General features: G+C 44.2%; 1 protein-coding gene across 1 annotated transcript in view; it reads left to right on the top strand.

The window, feature by feature from the left end:
• The window catches only part of CYRIB (CYFIP related Rac1 interactor B), a 103,703-nt gene that overhangs the window by 40,933 nt on the left and 38,345 nt on the right, over window positions 1–24,425 (top strand). The window contains exon 3 of the mRNA XM_084864731.1: window positions 22,213–22,251. The gene's annotated coding sequence lies outside the window, so the exon portion shown is untranslated. The remainder of the gene's footprint in view (window positions 1–22,212; window positions 22,252–24,425) is intronic.

Here is a 24,425-nt window from a genome sequence, read left to right as displayed (position 1 = left end):
AAGTCGGCTCTTATGCCCATTTCACAGAAGGGAAGTGGTAGGTGAGAGAGATCGAGAGGGGTGGCCGGGTCCACCCTGGCAGATTCAGGCTCTGAACTCAAGCCCATGGATGGTTGCCTGGTGGGTTTTCTCAGAAACTCAGGAAGATGTTGGGAGTTGAGGAAGCCTGAGGAAGGAACCAAGTTGGAAAATAATGATTGGACTTCATGTAGGCTTTAGCTCTGTCCACGTATTTTACACGACTTGCCTAAGTTCATCCTTACAATGAACGTGTGGACAAACTGAGTCCCTGAGCAGTTGTATAACTTGCTTTAAGTTGTCGAACAGGTTTCAATCCTGCAGGTCACTCAGAGGGCTGGGGAAGCCTGCACAGGGCTCAGTCCAGAGTGTTTGAGCTTGTTTTAGCGGTTTTCTGTTGCTCGCTGCTTCACCAGAATCCGTTCCTAATGAGAGAATAAGTGAAGGAGTGGATTAGAGGGGGTTAGGCCTTGACAACCAGCTTCTACGGCGGGTTAGGCATCAGGATTCCCATGGTTGTTGGGCTCTTTGCCAGAGCTCTGCTGTTTCCACATGCATTACAAGTTGCCCAAGAGTTGCTGATTCGCTGGCCCTCGAGGCTACACTTTTCCACCACCCTTCACCTCAAAGCTCTCCCCCCCCCCCCCCCCAGCTCAGCTCATTCATTGCAAAACGCCCAGAGCTGAGTAAGTTCAGGGGAAACCAGGCATGTCGGGCGTGGACCTTCGGCAACGGAAGGAAACGGAGCTGTTTCAACATGATGCAATGTTCTGCAGCCATTAGAATGATAAATGTGGCTGTAGAAATAGGGAAGAGTCTTGAGAAACAAGAGTTGCACAGACCTGAGGATTCCAGTGGAAACCATGGGCGGAAAGGCTGGATGAGAAGGAATGAGAGCTGTGAGGCTGCTGATTGGGGACCCTTTGGGCCATGCCCCACAGCTCCTGCTGCTCCCTCCCCCAGATTCAGCAAGTCAGAGACTCTTTACCGATGCTACATCGCTAAGTGTCTTAGTTCTGGGGCCCATTCTTCTCCACGGCCAATTTCCAGGCTCTTGCTCTCTCTCTCTCCTAGGCTCCACAACACCTTCGCTGCCGGCTTCCATTCTCTCTCCCACCAGAGTCCAAATTGGACACTGTGGTCAGAGTGATCTTGATATAAAAACCCATCTGATCATGTCACCTTGCTCGGAAGCTTCTACTTACTTGTTGCCATCAGGAGGCAAGTTCAGACTCCTTTGCGTGGTGTAAGAGGAGGTCCTTTACAATCTCACTGCCCTGGTCTTGCCCCCGGCACGCCAGGAACTCCCCTTCCTCTGCCCTGGTGCCTGTTCTTCTCAGCCCTTCCCTCATCTCTCCAAAACCAAGCTCATCCTCTCTGAGATCTCCACAGGTGTCCCAGAGAGCGTGGGCCCCTTCACCCTCCTAAGTTGCAACGAGTCATGCTGTGTTGTAATTGTGAGGTTATAGCTCTTCCTCTCACCAAATTCTGAGCCCCTTCAGGGCAGGGACCACGTGTCTTACTGCCCCTCCATCCTAGACCCCCAGCCTGGTACCTAGGACACTGTAGCAAAGGAGTACCCATGTGTGTTGATTGAACAAATCAATGACTGAGTGAAATAACTGGTTCTTTATAATGTTTCAAAGTTGGTTTTCGTAGTAAATGAAAGTTTCAAGTCAAGCAGCATTTAAAGAAAGCATCGGGATCTTCTGAGATTTACAAAAGCAGGTAGAGTCAAGTGAGTGGAGAAACAGTCAAACTGTGGAGCTAGATTGGGATTGAATTCTGGTTGTCTCATACCGAGCCTGGGTTTCCTCATTTATGAAATGGACACGATAACAGGACCATATAGGGCGGCTGTAAAGAGCAAAAGAGGAAATATGAGCTGAGGGCTCAGTCTAGTGCCTGGTTCATTGTAAGGGCTCAAAAAGATGCCAGCAAGCTGCAGGGACTAAATCATCACCGAGGGCCTCGTGGTCTTAGCAAACACCCCTTTTTTTTTTTTGCGTTTTTCTGCTTGTCTTTTTTTTTCAACCCATAACGTTGAAAGCTTTGACCTCAGCTGGAATGTGACTACATTCATGCAGAATGGTGAAGAAAGGATGGAGGAAGAAGACATTCAGCATTTCTCTTAGGGTCTTGTTTTCTGTGCCTCTTTTAGGACATGTGACATGATGGGCAGAACTTACTCATGGGTTCCTGCACGGGCATGGGGCTAGGGCTGATAGGGAGAGAAGTGCCTTTGAAAGGGACTCCTCATAGGACTCAGTTTCCTTTACTGTTATCATTCCTCAGTGGACTGTTTTTCTTTGCTGGACTGTTAAGTTCCCCAAAGCCTGGCATCAAGTCTACTGCTCCCCAGAGATAAAATTCGGACCAATGAGTGACAATTGTTGGGCATCCAACGTCTTCTCTGTCTTCTCCATCTTCTCCGTGTAAAAGAAGAGGTTCCTAACAGTGAAAGGAGGCCGACAGTTGCAATACCGAGCTCCCTCTGATTGTAGGCATCTGAGCGAAAACTGCGTATCCATGTGTTGAGGATACAATGGAAGACATTTCTTTCTTGTGGGAGGTTGGGCTAGCGGTGTTGGTTACTCAGAGCTCACGGGACTGGGCGGGTATGTGAACTCGTCCTCTGGTTCAAATTGAGGACAGTGGTCTTTATGAACCAGGGTTATTATTTTTAAAAAATATATATTTTTTATTGATTTCGGAGAAGAAGGGAGAGGGAGAGATAGAAACACCAATGATGAGAGAGAATCATTGATTGGCTGCCTCCTGCACGCCCCCTCCTGGGGATTGAACCCACAACCCCAGCATGTGCCCTTGATTGGAATTGAACCTAGGACCCGTCAGTCCTCAGGTAATGCTGTATCTACTGAGCCAAAGTGGCCAGGGCTGAACTAGGGTTATTTAAGAGTTTCATTGTGTCGGGCAAATTGGACCAAAGTCCTTAGATTGTGAAGTGTATTTTTTTTAAAAAATACTGTTCCATTAGCACTAATGTTTGCAATATAAATACCAGCTCCCTCAGTTTAATGGAAATCGATGAAGATTATAACAGTGGTCGGCAAACCCATTGGTCAACAGAGCCAAATATCAACAGTACAACAATTGAAATTTCTTTGGAGAGCCAAATTTTTTACACTTAAACTTCTTCTAACGCCACTTCTGCAAAATAGATTCGCCCAGGCAGTGGTATTTCGTGGAAGAGCCACAATCAAGGGACCAAAGAGCTGCATGTGGCTTGAGAGCCGCAGTTTGCAGACCATTGGATTATAGTATAGAGCCCCCCAGATCATCCTAAAATGATATCCTAAAATATTAGGATACAAATCTGCAGCCTAGGACTCTTGACTTCAGTGTGTGCTTTCAACACATTTCTGTGGGTTATGGCCAATACCATTTGGTCTCCATGTAACTCAATAGGAAGACAAACGGATAAATAAGGTAAAAAGCTGCCCTTTGGTATATGGGGTGAGGAGTGTTTTCTTGGCCACATATGGGAAGGCCCAGATAGTTCATGGGATCCTATTTGATTGAAATAAGAATTCATAATCAGGGTTTCATAGATAGGCCTTCTGGATGCCTAAGTCCTCTGAAATTATATGCAAATTCGTTTGCATGTGTGCATTTTCCTGGGGAGAAAAGACTATGCTTTCAGGGGATTTTCAGTAAAGCTCTCAACCCCCAAATGTTCAGAAACATTTATCTCCATAGTAGTGATCTGTCCAGCAATCAACTGAAAATACTCCCCAGGAGAGGTAACACTGTAATCACTTACACTTTAGCGTTAATGACGAAGATATCTGAGTGTTGCAGAACAGCGTTAAGGATGAGCTAGCTAAATGGGATGTTCTGGTTTTGTATGCAAAGAGGGAACATTTCTGTTCTAAGAGTGAAAGGGGAATTAGGGGAAACGGGAGAGGCTGCTGCGCCCTCTGCCACATCCAAGTTCCCTATCTGGCATTTTTGCACAGAGCTGACTCCAGGGTGAAGCCTCATTTATCTGAAAGAGCTATGCGTGGCGCGGTGCAAGTCTCCAGTGGCGCCTGATTTCTGTTCTCAGAGCGATCATTTAACACCTCCCCAGGGCGCCTCCAGATAGCATCGCAGGGATAACGGTGCACCTCTCCGCGCGGGGAGCCTGCCAAGCGCATCTGCCGCGTCCCCGGAGAGGGAGCAAAGCTCAGCACCTGGCGGAGGCGGGGGGAAGGCATGCCCAGCACCCCAGCCATTCCAGACTTGGGGGTGGAGATTGGGGCGGTGGGTGAGGGGGTTCGGCTGTGACAACTTCGGTTGGGCTCAGCACTCAGAATCCTGGTCTGCGAGTCCCGAGGTCCAGTGCCTGTCATTTCTGAGCTCGCGGACCTGAGAGGCAGGTCACCCGTCCCCTCAGCACCTCAGTTTCCCTTCTGCAAAACCAAAAGGCTTTGCAAGACTCAGACCCACCCAGATGCTATCTCCGCGCGGAGGTGCTGCTCCTTTAAGGAGGGCGGCGGGGGCGCGGGGCCGGCGGCCCCGCCCCCTTCCTCTCCGCATCGCGCCGCCCGCCCGACCACCTGTCTCCGGCCTGGCCCCGCCCCCTCCGCAGGGGCGGGGGCGGGGCAGGGCTTACCTTACGGGGCGGGCTCGCGGCGCATGCGCACGGCCGGACAGGTCCGCGGCGCCCTCACTTCCTGGCATTGCCCCCTCCCCCTCCTCGCCGTTACCCTGTACATCCGGGTCACTTGCCCTCCCCGCTCGGAGCCGCCGCCGTCGCCGCCGCCGCCGCTGCCGCCGCCGCCTGGCTCGTCGCGGCTCCGCCACAGGGGCAGGTGCGGAGGGGCTTCCGGTCCGGCCGCCGCCGCCGCCCCGCGCCGGGCCCGCGGCTCCCCCTAGCGCCGCCGAGCCCGCCCGCGGAGGGCGGAGGAGCGGGGCTGAGCGCCGGAGGCTCGAGCGCCGGCGGGGTGAGTGGTTCCTGTGGACGCTTCCCCGCGCCCCTCGCGCCCGGCCGGCCTGCGCCTCCACCCCGTGTTGGCCGGGAGGCGGGTGCGGCGGCGCGGGGCTCCCGGTCCCCCCGGTCCCCCCGCGTGGTGGGCCCGCCTCGGCGCCCACCCCCGGCGCTGCGGCTGCACCCCCGCCGACGCCCCGCCCGCCCGGCGCCCCCCGCACCCATTCATTCGGGTCCTCCCCGCTTCCGCCCCGTCCTTCCCCTCGTGCCCCCGCGCGTGCCCGCCGCCCCCTCCGCCCGCCCCCGAGGTCTGGCCCCCGGCCCCCCAGCCCCCCGGCCTCCCGGCCCCCACCTCTCCGTCCTCCTCGCGGCCGCTGGTCCTCCCTCCCTCTCCCCCCGAGCCCGGCCCCGGTCCACACCCCCTTCGCCCGCGGACTCCGCCACGCCCCACCCGGCACCCAGCACCCAGCCTCCCCGCCTGGTCACCGCGTCCGAGTTGGTGCCTGCTGGCCACCCCCTCTCTCCACCTGTGCGCCTCCTGCCCTGCGTGGGCCTCCGAATCCCCAGCATTTCAAGTCCCGATCCTCAGTCCCAGGCTGTGGCCTTGGTGTGTTTTCAAAACACAGTTTTCCCCCCTGTGATCACCCAGGTCCACGACTGTCAGGCGGCGGTGGAAGTGGCAACTGCTGTGTGTGTGTGTGTGTGTGTGTGTGTGTGTGTGTGTGTTCCTTATGTGGTTCTGGGCCCTACCAAATCAATCTCTCTCTCTCTCTCTCTCTCTCTCTCTCTCTCTCTCTCTCTCTCTCTCTCTCTCTCTCCTTCCCAGAGGAATGTCTATGGTGGATTTTCTCTGATTGTGAAAATCTGGCAGATTGTCCCCCTTGCTGCTGCTCACTCCACATTCCTCCTCTCTCTGCCCCTGACTGGCAGCCTTACCTGTGCAGACGGTTGGGTGAGACTTTCTCTCATTCCATCCACAGCAGTTACTGAGTTTCCCCCTGGCGTGCGGAGGGAGCGCAGACGGATTGCTAGCATTCTTGTGGGCCCGAAAAGTGCCATTCTGGATAAGACGGGTTTTGGGGATTTGTTTACACGTGTTTCCCTCCTCCCGTGAATGCACTGAGTTTGCTGTCTTTTTAGTCCTTAACCCTCACGTGGCAAATGTGTGGCAGTCCACGTTGTGTTCCTGCAGCCCTGCGGGCTTGGCAGCCTGGCATTCCAGAGGAGTGTGGTGTACAGCGAAAGGAATCTCAGTCACTTGGGGGTTTGGGGACTTAGATTGCAAATTACTTTAGATTAATGTAGTACCTCAAGGAAAAGACCCGATCCTCTTAGGTCTTTAATTGTATTGAATAACAATAACGGCGAAGTTGGTGTCTAGCACAACTTGATAGAATTGGAGCGTATTTGACAGTCCGTTTTGTAAAATGTTGCAGTTAACTAAAACTGTCTGGTGGACTTTCGTAAGTGAGATTATAGTACTTTTTTTGTTGTTGTTACTTTGTTTTTTTGTTTTTTTTGACATTTTCAGTACATAATGATGAGCTTGTATGTTAAATAGTGTCACTCTTGAGGATGATTCGGCTCACATTAGAAATAGTCACTTACCTTTACTTAGTAAGTAATTGACTGGGGAGTCTAGAGCTATATTTATTTCATTTTACTCCAAGTCTCCTTGGGGAAAATATCGGGCTGCCACGTACTGTATATGAGGTTACTTAATTCATTAAGCATTGATGCACTCAACTGCTAGAGTCTATAACGTACCCTTTCACTGTTTAAGGAAAACAAAGTGATAATATTGGTAAATGTTAACATTAGTTATATTATGCCCACTATTATTTTTTGTCTCCTTTTCGGTTGCTACACCAGAGTTTAGCACAATACCTGCCTATTTACACAGTGGATACTTAATAAATATTTTGAATAATGGAATGAATGGCAAGGTCAGAGAGTTTTCCACTATAATATCATTTTGTAATTATGTGTTAAAAGTTTTTGGGGAAGATGTTGATTGCTCTCAGCTGCAGTTTTCTCAGTTGGCTTGTATATTTTGTGGGTTGCTGTATCTGATTGTTTAAATGCTTTGAGATTGGGGGAGAAAGGACAGTAAACATGTCATTTTGGGTTATGTGCTAGTACATTGAATGGATTTGTTCATTAGAATAGGTAGTGGATATGTGGATCTTGTCAGCATTCCTGAACAATAGTTAATTCAGATAATTTCTTGTGCAATACAAGTTTCTAAAAGTCAGAATAAAAATTATTGGATGTGTGTGTTGGTTCTATATTATGATCCGTTCACTAAATTAGATTAATTTTCAAGGCATATTTCACAGTGCAGAAATGGTAGGCGTAATGTAATCGTGTGGCAATGGTTACTTACCATTTCAGTGGTGGTGATGACGACAATGACATTAATAGTAACTAACAATTATACAGTGTTTACTACTTGCCAGGAAGTGTTCTTAGATGGTTAATCTTGATAGTAACCTTGTCAGGAAGGTAACGGTATTCCCAGCTCACAGAGATGGAAGCAGGTTAAACTAAAATGACACAGCTGGGTCTTGATAGAGCTGGGTCTTGGCTCTTAATCATTGTGCTGTAATAGCGAACACATGACAACCCTGCAAGATGTAGATTAATTCCTGTTAATTCCTCATTAGCATCAGGAAAGAAGGACTGAGACAGCTGAGGTGACTTGTCCAAGCACACTCCCACGTAGGATGAGGAAGGCTGTCATTTAAGCCCAGAGCTCTATGACTTGTAGTCTTTACTAAAATTCTGTTTCAAACTGCTAATTTGAGGTCCTACATTTGATATATATTTAGAAGGCATACTTAAAACAGCAAATCTCAAAGCTTTTTCAGCTGGAACACAGGATGGATAATGTTCGCTTGTTCCCTACTCTCGGGAGCATATAAAGCTTATAATTTCCTGCTCACTAACTATAGCTTCACCCCTTACCCCCACTCATGCAAACATATTGGAATGCAAATGAGTGACATTTGTAAAACTTTGTAAACAAGGAAACCCTTCTTAGAATTTCGATTCTTTAAATATGTACATTTCTTATGCTGCATCATACATCCTGATGGTGGTACCTTGGGTGAGAATGGCTGTTTTCAAAGATATTGGGTGGTTTTGTTGAAATGGAATACTTAATGTGAAGATATATTTTTGTAGTTATTTAATTTATTTTGAAAAGGTAATGTTCAGTGGTACCATTGTGTGCAACACTGAAGCTTTTAACCCTGTAGTCATTTTCTGCCACAAACATCCTCTCCTCTTGGTGTGTTCTAGCTGGTGCCATGTGGCTGGTGCGTATTAAATGTAGACTAATGCAGACACTCACTCTGCCTAGAATATTCTCCCAGTCGTGAATCGGCATGTTCTCAGATCACCCAAATTAACCTGAATACTAATTTAGGTCAGATAATTTCAGAAAACATTTGCTACGAAAAAAATTATGACTTCGCAGATGTTATTTGGGGATTATTTATGTCATTTCTCTGTTCTTAGGGTAACAGTGAATTGAAAGCATAAATATAAGTGAAATCTGAGATTTATAGGGTCCTGAAGTGCACTTTGTAGTTTGTTGACTCGTACTCTTGGTGAGAGATTCTGCTCGTTGTGAAATTGTAGTACGTATGGCTTGCTCTTGTCTGATTCTCAGATTATCTGTGAGAGGGGAATAGTAATGTCTGTTATGTGCCTCACAACACTTGTGAAATTCTGTATTTCAGTGCAGTGTAACAGGGAGTGCAGAATACACTTTACTAACCTAATGCACCATAAGTCAAATGATCAACTTTTTGTTTGTTTTTGATCATCTACTGTGTTTTTTTTGTTTTGTTTTGTTTTGTTTTGTTTTTTTACATCTGGCACAGTACTCGGTATGTGATTGCCATTAATCACCCAAACAGTTATTGAGCATATAAGCAGGCTTATAAAAGAGTGAATTAAATACTAGTGGTCCCTTCTTACAGTAGAATAGGACAGCCATCACCAACCTTTCGTACCTCATGGACCACTGGCTGACGACTGCTGGAACAGAAGACAGAGAACTAGATCCTGTGAATTCAGTGCCGGTGTGTCTTCCACAGATACCTAATCTTCTGAGTCAGAATAAAAGCCCATGGTGTGTGTAATGCCGTCTAAGCTGAGATTGAGCCAGTAGCCAGCCAGGCAAAGGGGAGAAGGCATGAGTGCAGGAAGAGGGAGAGGCAAAAGTCTGGAAGAGCGGTCACGTACATTTTAGAAACGGTTTCTGGTTCTGTATGGCAGTAATGTGGTATGGGAAAGACGTAGACAGTAAGCCAACCATAGGGGTGGCTGCTTGAGTCATGTTAACAAGTTCAGGTCAGTGTGACTGAACTCTGTGGGAAAACCATTATAGGATTTTTAAGGGGGATAAAAAGAAATACAATCTTTTCAAAAGATTGTTCTCTCAGCTTTTGGAGAATGGATTGAGGGTGAAGATAGACTTACAGGTAGGCAAGTTAAGAGTCTGTCTGTTCTCCACATCCAGGAAAGAATTGATAGTGTTCAGTACTTGAGTATTGACAATGGAGGGATGATGTCAAATCTATAAGATCTTATGGTTTACTGGATGTTGGCTCCATTGAGCCAGCAACTCTGCTTCTGGTGGTAGAGTAGGGGATACATTTCCTCAGAGGACTTGCTTCTGCTTTTTCATGTGCAGTTGAGATGCTGCTGGGGCGAAGGCAAAGCCAGTCGTATTCACAAACATGCATTTTGCTCAACACTCCACATTATTAGTCACTGAGAATGAGTTGACCTACCCCAAAGTGGAAATATCCCTCTGGAGACTCACAAGGCTTCTGTGAGTCAGGCATTCCATTTCCCCAGGAGCCCAGGAGCCAGCTAATAGCGGCCTTACACCAGGGATATGCCTGGTGGCTGTGTCAGGGAGGCAGAGACCAGAACTCAGGGCCACTGCCAGGACACTTCCTTCCTTTGTCAGAGGCTCTGATCAGTAAAGACACAAATCACGGAGACTTGTAACCCAAAATGGTCCTTAGGGTTGTAAGCTCAGGGGTACTAACACTTTACCTGCAGCCCTTCCTGATTGGGAGAATCCCCGGGAACCTGCAGGAGGAGGAAGTACAACATGTAACACTGATTCCTATTACGCATTAGGATGTAGAGGCAACGAGAGGACATTGAATTGCCCCAAAGAGCCGCACCCATGGGCCACATTAATCTCCCTTTTCTGCTATAAATCCTGCCCAAATCATATTCGCTGAGACTGGATGTCCTCTCCCTCCATGGGGGCAGATAGGGTGGCGATCACCTGGATTCCTATATCCAAGAGAGCCCTAAAACTTTTAAAAAAATATATATATATATATTTAAAATATATTTTATTGATTTTTCACAGAGAGGAAGAGAGAGGGATAGAGAGTTAGAAACATCAATGAGAGAGAATCATCGATCAGCCGCCTCCTGCACACCCCCCACTGGGGATGTGCCCGCAGCCAAAGTACATGCCCTTGCCCGGAATCGAACCCGGACCTTTCAGTCCGCAGGCCGACGCTCTATCCACTGAGCCAAACCGGTCCCGGCTAAAAAAAAATATTTTGATTGGTTTTAGAGAGGAAGGGAAAGGGATAGAGAGATAAAAACATCATTGATGGGAATCATTGATCCACTGCCTCCTGCATGCCCCCTACTGGATGGAGCCTGAAACCCAGGCATGTGCCCTTGGCCAGAATTGAACCTGGGACCCTTCAGTCTGCAGGCTGACGCTCTATCCACTCAGCCAAACTGGCTAGGGTGAGCCCTAAAACTTTTGAGTCCCTCTCTAAGGTTCTCTGAATAGCCTCAGAGGGGTATGTATGGCCTTCCCTCTGCCAGTCCGGGGAGAAGGAGCACTTGAGTGGCTGGTTTCAGTCCCACTTCTCAATGCTTAGTTTCTAAACATTAATTCCACTCCCTGTTCATGAACTGGTAGGACAGTGGGGCGCCTCCTCCCACCCCCAGTAGGACGCTCTCTGATCCCAGCTGTCTCCTGTTGCAGAGTCTGCCTTGGGCCTCTCCCCTCCTTGCTGGAAAGCCATGGCTCTGTCCACGTCCTGTTCTTGTTGCCCACACTGTCCAGAACCATGACCGTCTGCGATCTTTCTCTGCTTACAAGCTAGTAAGTTACCCGGCCACATTTTAATGGGTATTGGTGAAGACACGAGACACCCGTGGAAGAGATGAAGGATGATTTATTCCTCTCAGTAAGAGTAGTAGCCAGAGTGTCAGCATTTGTGCTGGTTTCCTGACCCTGAGTTTAGGCTTGCATAGAGGACTCTGTTATTGGAGAGAAGCGCCGAGTTTAGGGAGCCCAAATCTTTTGTAATGAGCTGTAGTGGGCCTGTCCTTTGCTCAAGGATGTCTTATAGTGTAGTGTGTTATCATACCACACAGTAGGCATGCCTGTCCTTTGCTCCAGAGGGAGACACTGTGCCTTTCAAGGCTGTTAGCTAAATAGATATCCTTGAGAATGTAGTCCAGAGCAAAGGAGAGTCGGCACGCTCAGCTTGCAGCACATTCAGAAAAGAGAGACCTCTGGGCAGTTCCTTCCCAACAGAGGTAAATTATACCTCAATAAATCTGAGTCAAAAAAAGTACCTGGCACGTAGTAAGAATGCAGTACACAGTCTGATTGCTATTCATTTCCTTGGTCTGTTGGGGCGGAGGAGGAGAGCAAACCTATATGTAGTGATCTTGTTGGAATTTTGAGATTTTTCTCTAAGGCAAGTGATAATAACATTTACTCAAAAAGCAATGACCAACATCTTTAGACACCTTTTTTTTTTTTTTTTTAATATATTTTATTGATTTTTTACAGAGAGGAAGGGAGAGAGATAGAGAGCTAGAAACGTCGACCAGCTGCCTCTTGCACACCCTCTACTGGGGATGTGCCCGGAACCAATGTACATGCCCCTGACCGGAATCAAACCTGGACCCTTCAGTCCGCAGACCGACGCTCTACCACTGAGCCAAACAGGTTTCGGCTAGACACCTTTTGATTTGAGAAAAAAAAAATTATATTGACCTTTTAAGAATTTCAGGAACATTAAATTAAAGTGAAATATGAGAAAACCACTTTGGGTTGGGTTGCAAGGTATGAGATTACTTTGCTTTTGTTTATATCAATCTACCTAAAGTTCTCTACTTAAAATTCTGGCACATTCTAACATACAAAACAATGTTAATTAAGCCCAGCATTTTTTTTTTAAAATATATTTTATTGATTTTGTCCAGAGAGGAAGGGAGAGAGATAGAGAGTTAGAAACATCGATGAGAGGGAGTCATCGATCAGCCGCCTCTTGCACACCCCCTACTGGGGATATGTCTGCAACCAAGGTACATGCCCTTGACCGGAATCGAACCTGGGACCTTTCAGTCCCTAAGCCGACGCTCTATCCATTGAGCCAAACCGGTTTTGGCAAGCCCAGCATTTTTAAGGTTAGGCTTTTCCTTTAGATCTTGGGACAGTAGAGACCTGGGGAGTAAGAGAGGCTGGCATAGTTAGCTGGGAGAGTTTTAAATTTGCAGTTTTCCACATGTGTGCATGTGTGTGAGTTTATGTGTGCATGTGTTCTTACACACGTGTGTGTATATATGTATATGTGTCCACGCTTTAAAGGGTAAGGCTTTATTTTATCAACTAGAGCACAAAATTCATGCACTCTGTGGAGAGGGGTGTCTCTCAGCCTGGCCTGTGCCCTCTCACACTCCAGGAGCCCTCGGGGATGTCAGACTGCTGGCTTAGGCCCATTCCCCACAGTTGGACATCTTTACTGCTGCTGCCGCTGCGCTCATTAGCCATGAGCCCAGCTTCTGGCTGAGCAGCGCTTCCCCTGTGGGAGTAGCTCCTTTGTTGAGCGTCTGCCCCCCTGGTGGTCAGAACGCATCATAGTGACCGGTCATTCCACTGTTTAGTTGATTTGCATATTAACCTTTTACTAGGATAGGATAGGATTAGTGCCATTTAATTCCTCCCTTTCAATTATTTTCTGTAAATAAGCATCTGATATTATTATTTTGAAAGCTAACTTTACTTGCTGAAGATTGTTACATTTGAACCTGTATTGACTTGAATATTTAATGTGTTCTGGTGTTACATAAAAATATTTGCTAAGTTGTTTTAAAAAGTACAGAGAAGTCAGCTTCTTTTCCCATTGATTGAGCTAAAGTGAACATGAATTTACAGACTTGGAAATGTAAAGTAATCTAGCTGTGATGGTGCCAGTTCTGAATTGCTAGTGGGTAAAGGTAGGTAGATGCCTCAGAATCAAGGACTGCAGCATTTTGGAAATAGTCTTTGATAACTGGAACTTACTTGAGATTTTCCTTTTTATTTATAGAACAGCATGTTGAAGCAGTAGTCAAACTATGTAGCCTGGGGTTGGCATGTTTTGAAATGGGTGTGCCAGAGTTCCATTATGGTATATGTCATGGTGACAACTGGCCAGGGTTCTGTCTCTGGTATGTGTCACTGACCCCTGCTTCATAGTTTATTAGTTTATTAAATATATATCTTTTAGGACTTAGTTTTAGATAATATTCCATGTTCTTTCTGTATAAACAACTTTTTGTTGGCTTGTTTTTGTTAATCCTCACCCAGGATATTCTTTTTGCATTGATTGGAAGGTGGGGAGGAGAGAGAGAGAGAGAGAGAGAGAGAGAGAGAGAGAGAGAGAGAGAGGGAGAGAGAGAGAGAGATCCAAGTTAACTCCCACATACATCTTGATTCAGCTGGGGATCGAACTGCAACCCAGGTATGTGCCCTTGACCAGAAATTGAACCCATGACCCTTTGGATGTGTGGGCTGATGGTTTAATCATTGAATCACAATGACCAGGGCTCTTTTTATTTTCTTAATGGTATTGTTTGAGGTGCAAGGATTTTGAATTTTGGTGGAATCCAGTCCTCCCTCTTCTTCTTCCCTCCCTCCTTCCCTCCCTCTCATCGCTCTCTCCCTCTCTTCCTTTCTTCCTTCTGTTTTTAAAGGATCATGCTTTTGGTGCTGTGTTTAAGAAATCTTTGCCTAACCCAAGCTCATGAAATTTACTCTCATGTGTTCTTTTAATAGTTTTGTAGTTGTAGCTCTGACGTTTACATGTATGATTTATTTTTTTAAACTCTATATAGCACAAGGTAAATTTCTAAGTTCATCTTTCCGTATGTGGATATCCAGTTGTCTCAGCACCATTCATTGAATTGTCTTGGTAGCTTTGTTAGTCATCAGTTGACTGTAGAGATCCGTGTTTATTTCGGGGCTTTCATTTCTGTTTCATTGGCTTACATGTCTGTCCTTCTGCCAGTCCCACATGTCTTTGTCACTGTAGATTTTATAACACAAATAGCATTCTTCTTTTAAGAATATGTCCTCATATTTATAAAAAATTGAAACAGTAGAAAAAGTAAAAGCAAAAATCACCATCTAAGTAGTCACTATTTTGCGGGACATCTTTCTAGCTTCTCTGAGCACACATGAATGTTGTATGAGCGCATACATCTCCTCACAGTTACACATAAAGACACGTCAGTATTTGCCCACGCTCATTGTTCTTGTGTTCTTTTTGAGTGAATACGTTTATTGTCAACTTTAAGAGAGAACTGGTTATTTGCTTTCTTTAGGCACTTCTGTAATCCTGTGAATTTTTACTGACATAAACTTGTGAGAGGAGCAAAATTCTTTGGGTAAGAACTGTGAACTCTTTTTCGTTGCTAGCATGTTAAATGGAATTTAGTTCTCACTTCCTCTGCTGAAAGATAACTTTAAAACAAATTTTTAAATGTGTGCTTTGCGACTAGATGGCAAATTATGTGTGAAACTTTAACAAAATTAATCCCTAAATCCACTTTTAAACATTGAAAGTTTCCATAAATCTGCTCTTGAGTATTAGATTAACATTTGGCAGTTGTGTGAGTGTGGAGCCAGTAGATAGTGTGTGTGGTGATAGGGTTTCATTTGCAGCCACACGGGACTGATCCCACAGGAGCTGGATGTTACCCTGTCCATAAGGAGGATGACCTTTGCTCTTTTGCGCTTTGTGAGTTCAGCCTTGTAACCCTATTGAAGACTGCTCCTGAGATACGCTCAGTGGCCATCATGGGGCTGGGACCAAACTTTGAAATGCTTCTCTGAGAGCATGTCAAAACCAGGAACTCCCCTGACATTCACTTTTTCTTATAGTCTGATTTTTACATGATGAATAAGCTTTAAAATCACATTTAGAGATGCAATAGGTGTAAGAGGTCTTATTTGTAGACTAGGGGCCCGACGCACGAAATTTGTGCAAGGGGCTCGGCCTGCATAGCCCACGCTTTGTCCAGAAGATCATGCGGCTGTCCAGTCTAATTAGCATATACGATTTTATTATTATAGGTTATACTTAATTTAAAAAGATTGGAGTTTAATCTCTGGCATTGGGAGGCATTAAAGGCTGTGAGTTTGGGGAATGATACAATGAGGCAGGTTTTAGAAAGTCATCCTCTTTGGTTTAGTGGAAATTTGGTGTTGGAAAAGGCATGCTTACATTGTGTGGGAAGCTGATTGCCCAATGAAATTATATAAATGAGGTTTTTTGTACAAGATTTAAAAAATTAAAACTTGAACTAAGAAATTTTCAGATGACAAAGAACTCTTTACAGAAAGGAAAGCAGTAAATCATGTTAATGGTAGCTAACTGTGTGGTAGGGTTATGGATTTTTCTTCTGCTTTTTGTGGAAAATTTAGAAAAATGTTAAGTAGTATATTATGTAATATGATGTTAAAAATGAAACACTCTTATTCTGAGTTTGGTCCTAAGTCAGTAGAAGCACATTTCTGTAGTGAGTTGTAAGAATACCTTGCAAGTCTTGCAAAAGAAAGAAGCAGAAAATGGATCTTGTGACTTCTAACACCCATCTGTTGATATAAAAAGATTCAGGAAGTTGGAAATTACAAGAGTTTTTGAAGTGATTTGTTGTAAATTGGAAGAGTTTTTAAACCAAGTTGTTGGTGTTTCCCCTAATCCCCTTCCCTCCCATTTGAGTGCTCCCCCAGAAGTGAGGGGCTTTATGGTGATGACTTAGAGAGCTTGGGGGGCATTGGGTGGGTGTCTGTCTCCCTCGGGCCTGGGTGTAAGAGAGGCTGGCTGGTTACTGTGTGGGGCACTGCCCATCCTCCGGGTGTTCTTTGGGGCCAGAGTACATGTTTCCCATAGACCAGATGAGGGGAGGCACTCAAGATCAGGGTGGGATGGGAATAGGGATGGGATGGTGGGATGGTGGCTCTAGAGAAATAAATGACTGGATTCCCAGAGGAGATGTGTCTTTCTACATCCCGGGAATTGTTGCAGTGAGAGATGCCCAGGGCCAGGAAGGAATTGTAGTAAAAGATCCATCCCCAGGGCGGAGTGGTGAGAGCCTGCAAGGAATCCTGAAAGCATTCCCTGGCAGATCAGCTTTAAACACTGGAGCCTAGCCAGAGAGCGCCTGTGCCCTCTAGTGACACCTGAGGTGGGAGAGGAGATGAGGCCCTCCTTGTTCCTGGACTGGCCCTGCCACGGCCTGCGCTGGGACGGGAGCAGCTGGGACCTGAGGAAAACTTCAGATGGTTATACTAAACGGGATCTCTTCACGTCTAGACTCAAGCCACTTTTATAACTTAAATGGCCAGTGTCCTAGTCTTGCCTAAATGAAAGTTCAGGGACATTACCGGCGCCACAGGATAACTTTAAAGCACAGTGAAGGACAAAAAGTTGCTTTATGGCTACACCCCACAGGTTCTGCTTGTTCAGGATAATGGTTACAATTGTTTTTCTAATGAGAAAAATATCAATGAAAATGAATTTTTATAAGAAAAATGTGTCCATTGAGGCATTTTGTTATGAATAAAGTATCAACAACTTTGGGACCAGACCTGAGCTTGAGTCAGACCAACCCCTATTAGCACTGATGAGGGCAAGTAATGTCATTTTTGACGTTGATTTTCCTCATTTACTTTTTATAAATAGGGTAATCCCTGTTTTGTGTTTATGAAAAACTATGGTCCATAGTAAAATGTGTGATACACAGTAGGTAGTCACAATATTAATAGCCCTCTTCCCTCCTTATAGCAAGTGTTTCCTATTGTTTTAAATATGTCTGACTCTCCTTAACATGTGCTTTGCTTCCTCTAAATATATTCCTTAAAAATACTGAATGATTAATGGATTCAGTATGACTACAGGATACTATCAAGGATGTAAGAAATGGTAGTTTTAGTGTAGCTAGATTTCGCTTTTGATTTGAAATGTGAAGGATTTTCAGAAATCACGAGAAGCAGTTTAACTTCTGTGTTGGTGTTCAGTGAGGAAGCATAGGAATTAGAGGTCTAACGCAAAGGTAGGCCCCAGAGGAGGATCTTTCCATCCCTGTTCTTGGAGCAGTGTGGAATATATCAAACAAAAGGAAGGCATCACTGCCGAGAGAACACATTGTAAGAACGGTTGGTTTTTTTTATTTAACGGATACATTTTATTTGTTTATTTACCCAGCCACAATGTGTTTATTGGGAAGGTTCCCCACTCAGCGTGATTCGAGGTGCTTCTCCTGCTTCCTTCTGAAGGAACATCTTTCTGTCAGCCTTGCTTCTCCTCCTGTTGGCGGACAGAGAACAGGGGAGCAGCCAAAGAGGGTGGTGGTTCAGAGCACCCTGGGCGGTTCCATCCAGGGCTCAGGAATGGGGCTCTGCACCAGGCGCGCCTCTCTGTGTCTTCCTCGCTGAGGGGCGCTGCAGTGTCCTGTCCAGGCCTAGGCAGGGTCAGAACAGAGCAGTATTACAGGAGCAGTGACCCTGCCCCGCAGCCTGCCATTTCCATACTGTCCATGTAAGCTCAAGCAAAGAAACGGTGCTTAGGTAACATACTTTAAATAAGTGGACATCTCCGTTTACAACAGAAGCTCAGAGAACTTATTAGGTCTAGTAATAATTAATGTCGTTTTCTAATTCTTTTTAAAATCTAATTTATTTAAACAATACAACAAAATTTAATCAACAATATAGTTGCCGTTGTTTTCTACTACTTGTGCCCAACGCTCAGGAAGCATTTTAATCCCTCTGTTGTAAAATTCTTGTGATTTTGATGCAAAAAATTCGGTCAATGCATTTTTGAGGCATTCGTCATTATTAAATTTTTTTCCAAGAAGAAAGTTTTGCAAAGAACGAAACAAATGGTCATCGGAAGGGGCAATATCAGGAGAATATGCAGGTTGAGGGAGAACTTCCCATTCCAACTGGCGCAGTTTTTCAGCAGTGATTCTTGCAGTATGCGGTCGTGCGTTATCGTGGTGAAGAATTACGCCCTTCCGATTAATCAGCGCGGGTTCTTTTTCTCTTAAAGCTTGGGCTAACCTTTCCAATTGGGCACTATACACTGCACTTGTAATGGTTTGGTTAGATGGTAAAAGTTCATAATGAAGAATTCCTTTAAAATTCCACCAAACACACAACATCACTTTTTTCACATGCAAGTCAGGTTTTGGCGTGGGCTGCGGAGCCTCATTTTTGTCCAACCATTGAGGCCGCCTTTTCAAATTAACATACAGCACCCATCGTTCATCTCCGGTAACAATTTGCTCTAAAAACGGCAAACGGTTTTGACGAGAGAGGAGCGAACTGCAAATTGTGACTCTTTGATTACGGTTGTTGTCGGTCAACTCATGAGGAACCCATTTTCCAAACTTTTGGACTTTGCCAAGTGCACGCAATTGATTGGAAATTGTTTTTTGTGAACAATTTAAAGTTGTCGCAAGCTCTTGTTGGGTAATTTGAGGATTTTGCACCAAAAGAGCTTGAAGAGCTTCTTGATCAAAATTGGACACACGGCCTCGACCACTCTTGTCATCTAACGAAAAATTTCCCTCGCGAAATTTCTCAAACCAACGCTGGCATTTTCTGGCGCTAACTGCATCTTGACCAAGAGCACTACAGATGTTTTTTGCAGCCTCACTTGCTTTTCTTCCTAATTGGAACTCGTAAAGCATGCAGTGCCGAATATGCTCTTCATCCGCCATCTTCTTAGCCCTAGTTCTGCAACAAAAACCAAACCAAACACAAACTTTTTCAAGCAAAACTTGTTAATTGCACTTCACACGTTCTGTAGATACCACGTGTTTGAAGGTTATGTCAATACAAGTCAACGCCAAGCAAGATTTTAAACGAATGTTTTGAAACGACATTAATTATTACTAGACCCGATAGAAAGTGGAAACTCAACCCAGGTCTCTCTCATTCCAGAAACAATGTCAGATTTTCCGTGTATACTTACTGTTTTGCTTTCTCACAAATTATCACGATAATCTTTTCCTCTCTAGATGTGATTTTATCTACATTTACATGAACTATTGAAACATTTTGGACTTTCTGTATTTAAAATTTTAATGATTGGTCTTGTCTTTTCTTTTAAAATTTCACATAATGCTTCAGATAATGCCTCTATTTTCTATATTTTGCAATTTAGTTTTGAGAACTACTTCTTTTTTACCTTGAGCATGTTAATTGCCACAGTAAGGCTACATGTTTTTAGAGAGCGCGCTCTTTTCATCACTGCATCTCCTAGGTACCTACTTTGTTATTATATACACAATAGACTTTCTGTAAATATTGATATTTGGTGGTTATACTTTTTTTACACTTATACACAGTTGGACCTATTCTGATTTCTCTGTTCTCATCCCCTTACTATATATATAACCAATTCCACACAATTTTAATTATTGGTGAGTAGGACTGATCCTTCTCATTTGCTCTTTTTTATTTAATATATTTTTAAATATATTTTGTTGATTTTGTACAGAGAGGAAGGGAGAGAGATAGTTAGAAACATTGATGAGAGAGAATCATAGATCAGCTGCCTCTTGCACACCCCCTACTGGGGATATGCCCACAACCAAGGTACATGCCCTTGACTGGAATCGAACCCGGGACCCTTCAGTCCCCAAGCCGACGCTCTATCCATTGAGCCAAACCAGTTTCGGCTTTTGTTTTCAATTTTTCATAAACTTGTATGTTTTCTTTACTCAAATGGATATAGAATAACCTTTTCAAGGTCTAAAACTGAAGCTCAGATACTGTACTTGTTGGAATTACTATATAAAAATGCACTTTTATAATGTCTGATCTGGAAACACAGTCAAAAGGCTCTTTAATTCAAGTGCTTTATTCTGTTTCTAAGATGGTTTTTCAGATTGCTTTGCATATGTCAAGGGGAACTTAAACAAATGGAATTGAGTTAGATTTTATCATACACCAAAGAAGCTGCATAACCAGCTGGCTCTCTATATCATCATTTGAAATACTGCAGAGCTGTCCACGTGTGACAGAATGTTCTAAAGTCATAACTGTTATGTTTTGCTGGAGACAAAAGAATTTTTAAGAACCTCCGAATTTGTGAATTTTATTTTAAATGCCTGGATTATCTAATTTACATGCTATCTAATAATCACTATTTATGCCCTGACATTTGATTAAGAAGGATGATAACAATTATAGTGTCTTATTACTTCTTGATTTATTAAGAATTAGACAGGATAAATAGGATTTTTCCTCTATGGTTTTATGCAAGCGGCACCAGTTTCCCCCTCTGGTTTATGAGAGTAAGGAGGTGGCCAGCCAAGCCACTTGTGTTTATTTCTGGGTGGCTGCAGTCAGCCTTAGGGAAGGAAGTTTTCCTTTGGCAGAAAAAGCAAGAAGTGTTTATTCATTCCATTTGTAGTAATGTTGATCCAAGAGGAGCTTTTGAGGAAAACCAGAGTGTTTAAGTCTTGAACATAAACAGCTCCAATTCATCTCCTAACTAGTAGAGAAAAGTAAAAAATTAGCATGATTAAATATAAATTATAGACAACGCAAAGTTCTAGAGCAGAAGTCGTAAACTGGTGATGGTTCATTAACCAAATGTAGCTCTCTGACACTCTTTTGGCTTCCTGAGTATTTAGAGAATTCCCTTAATCAGTTAATAACATTTAAAATCTGTTTACAAGTATACGCAGCAGCAGGGCATGTTAGTAGCAGTGGCACCCTTAGATTACGCATACATGTTTGTTTGCCTTAGTTGGCACTCGCAGCCTGATTTCTGCCGACCCCCTATGCGGTCACTTTGCAGTCCATTCCAGAGGCTCTTGAACACAGAATAGTCTAATGCTGCTAATGCAACTTTGAGTTAATAGGAGATGGGATAATAGGCATTTAGGTTCCAGATATTGAGGGTTTGATGGAATATGGGATGTGTGAGAAAGAGAAGTTGTAGAGGAAGCCAAGGATTTTACCTGAGCAGCTGGAAGGCTAGAGGTCCATCAGCTGAGATGGGGAGTCGGCAGCCATAGGTTTGAGAGGGGAAGGTGAGTTCAGCTTTGGACATGTTAAGTTGGAGGTGTCTATTAGAAATCTCAGTGGATGTACTGAGCAGGCAGTGGTATCAGAGTATGGCGTTAGAGAAATGTTGAGATGGAATAAATACGTTTGAGATATACTGTATTTATGGTACGTAAAGCCATGGAATGAAATGAGATCACAGGGAGAGGGGAGAACCTGGACTGAGCCGGGCATGTCAGCATTCGGGGGTCATTAGTTTGCAGAGGTTTGCCTCTGGCAAATAATAGATTATTGTCATGGAATACAGTCTTCACACCTGTAATAAACCTGATATTTTATTAGTGCCTTGAAACTGAAGGAACTTAAACTGTGATAGAATATAGAAATGCTAGAGGCACGATGCACCAAATTTGTGCAAGGGGGTTGGCCCTCGCAGCCCCAGCTTAGTCTGGAAGGTCGTTCTGCTGTTCGGTCTAATTAGCATATTAGCTCTTTATTATATAGGATACCTCTTTTAATAATTTTAAGCCCCTGTTACAAGAATAAAAAAGAATTACTAATTTTTCCCTTGTTACCTTGTTTCATAAGCTATAATGAGAACAGTGAACTTTTCTTAGTACACTTATTAGTCTTTGAGTGTCTTGAGGGTGACCACTATAGTGTTTTAAGAACTATTGGTGTTTTCCAGAGTGTAATATAATGCCTTACTCTTAGTAGGTCCTCTGTAAATCCAAGGAGAGACACACGCGTGCACATACACACACATACACACACACACACACAGCATATACATGTAATATGTAGTTGCATTCATGAATTTCATTGTTTTAATAAAATAAAGAGGTTTTAAAGTATAGTAATGTTTTAGACTTTCTTCCTTTTTTCTTTCTTTAAACAGGTAGAGGGACGAGGGCAGAATCACCAGCACTGGCTGAAGGTAAATATGTCTTTGGGGGGAAATTATTATTCAAATGCAAACAAGCATCATGATTTAAATTAAAAACTACAGTGGCTAAACATAATTTAAGGAAATGTTCTGTACATACAGTATATTGAACTGCTAAAAATGTCTTTAGGAAATAGTACCCTACAGTGTTTAGTTTCTGGTTTAGTCTAGGAAGTAGTGGGGAAATGTAAATTTAATTAGAACTTTTTTTTACAGCTCTCTTTTCATAGTAGAGGTATGCGTTTTGTAAATTCCCTTTTAAGTCATTTCAGCTATCACTAGTATGGTTGATCAGAAAAGGTCTACGCCATAATTCTAGTATGTTTATTTACTCATTTATGAATTTATTTGGAAGAAGGGAGGACACTTTTACATACTTCTTAATGGGAATTCTACCACTTATTGGTTTTGGTCCTTTTTAAAATGAGTCCTGAGTACTCAAACATTTGTAGTCCTGTAATTAATTGATTTAATTCTAACAAGTCAATGGGTATTTGAAAGTGTAATTTTTCTAGTGAAGTGTCCAGCGTAAGTCTCTCCTGGTGCTCCTCCTGTCATAGGTAGGGAAACTTCCTTTCAGAAGGTGCCTCCCTTTTCTCAGGCCCCGTGGCAGCCCCGGCGGCCTGCGGGCTGGAGCCTCACCTGTGCCGTGGGCCACACTGCAGGAGCCCTCCTGGTTTCTGGAACCATCACTCCATGGTCATCAGTGGGCCCTGTGCATCCCTCCTCAGAATAGTGATTCTGACAGTTGTTTTATGAAGTAAAATACATAGATTAAAAAGGAACCAGAAAATATTGAAATAGTTAACAAATATTGAAAATTTTTGTAGATTAATATCTATGCTTCTGACATTAGAAAATAAGCTTAGGCGACAATTCTGCTAAATACTGTACTTTTAAATAGAGATGAGTTTGCAGTAGTTGTAATGTAATTTGAAATTACCCTGATTTCTATGGATGACAAATTCATAGATATTTCTAATACCTCTTTGGTTTGTTGCCTGTAATCTTGCTTGAAGGAATAGCTAACTTCCACCAAGGGGTTAGTGAGAGTTTCCCATCCAGATTCACAGGCACTGAATTCTCTTCCTGGATCCCAAATTAAGAACTCCTGTTAGTGAAAATCAGCCAGACCTTTCTTTGTCATATTTGATAAGTGTAGGTTTTTTGTTTTTTTTTTTATTTTTATTTTTTTATGTTCTGTATCACTAATCTTAAATAAGTAGCATTATACATCCATACATTAAGTAATATCCTGATGGGGTGGGCTAGAAGTTTTTGAAATAGCTTTGAAGAAACTTCTGTTTGCTGGTTAATAATCACAGAAACAGCATTCTGTGGAAAATGGTGTAGAAGATGTGTTAAGCCTTGCAGTTTGCCTGCTTCCGAAGAACACACATTCTAGTTTCAGGAACATGAACTACACATGTTAACATAAAATAGTTCAAGATGCCAACAGTTAATCAGAGAAATGCCATCACTCGTTGCCACGGGAGGATGCAGATGGTAAGTGCTCTGGTGCTTGTGTTGTGGAAATGTTGGCGATACTGGCACCAGAATGTTGGACCAGAGGAATCAGAGTGGATCTTGGTTCTACCATCTCTGCTTGAATTAAGGCCAAGAAAGAATTCAGAGCCCAGACTCAGACTATAAGAGAAAGTTTATTTAGGAAGTCACCGAGGTAGAAGTGAGCCGTGGTAGAAAAGGGCCCAGGGAACAGGTAACAAAGGCAAAGGAAGGGCCTTGGAGTTTTGGAGAGAAAGGTGAAGGGGCTGCCCCTGGGGGAAGAGGAGAGGGAGAGGGAGAGTGGCTCTTCCCTGAGGCCCTAGGGCTCTTATGGGTGGGGGTGCCAGGGGACGTCCAGAGGAGGATCTTCATCAGCTTTCCAGGTGGCAGGACTTCGAGGTCTTGGTCTCCACTGATCGGTCTGCGGGGGTCATTAGTCCAGGCACTTGGTCCTGATGTCATTGACTGAGGGGCTTGGCTGGTGTTGCTGCTTCTCTGCGTCTGGAGCTGAAACACAGCTGAGGCCTGGATGTATTTGATGTGGGTCAGATCCTCATGTCCTGGGAGCTTAATGCTGAAGGGCTATTTTGTGGCCCCTTTTATGGTTCCCCATGACTAGCAAATTGCCAGGGGAGGAAAGGTCAGGGGAGGATACAAAC

This window comes from Pipistrellus hanaki, assembly GCF_964339955.1.
Source record: "Pipistrellus hanaki genome assembly, chromosome: 17".
Lineage (NCBI taxonomy): Eukaryota > Metazoa > Chordata > Mammalia > Chiroptera > Vespertilionidae > Pipistrellus > Pipistrellus hanaki.
Note: the sequence above shows the minus strand (reverse complement) of the source record. Positions and strands in the feature narration are given on the sequence as shown.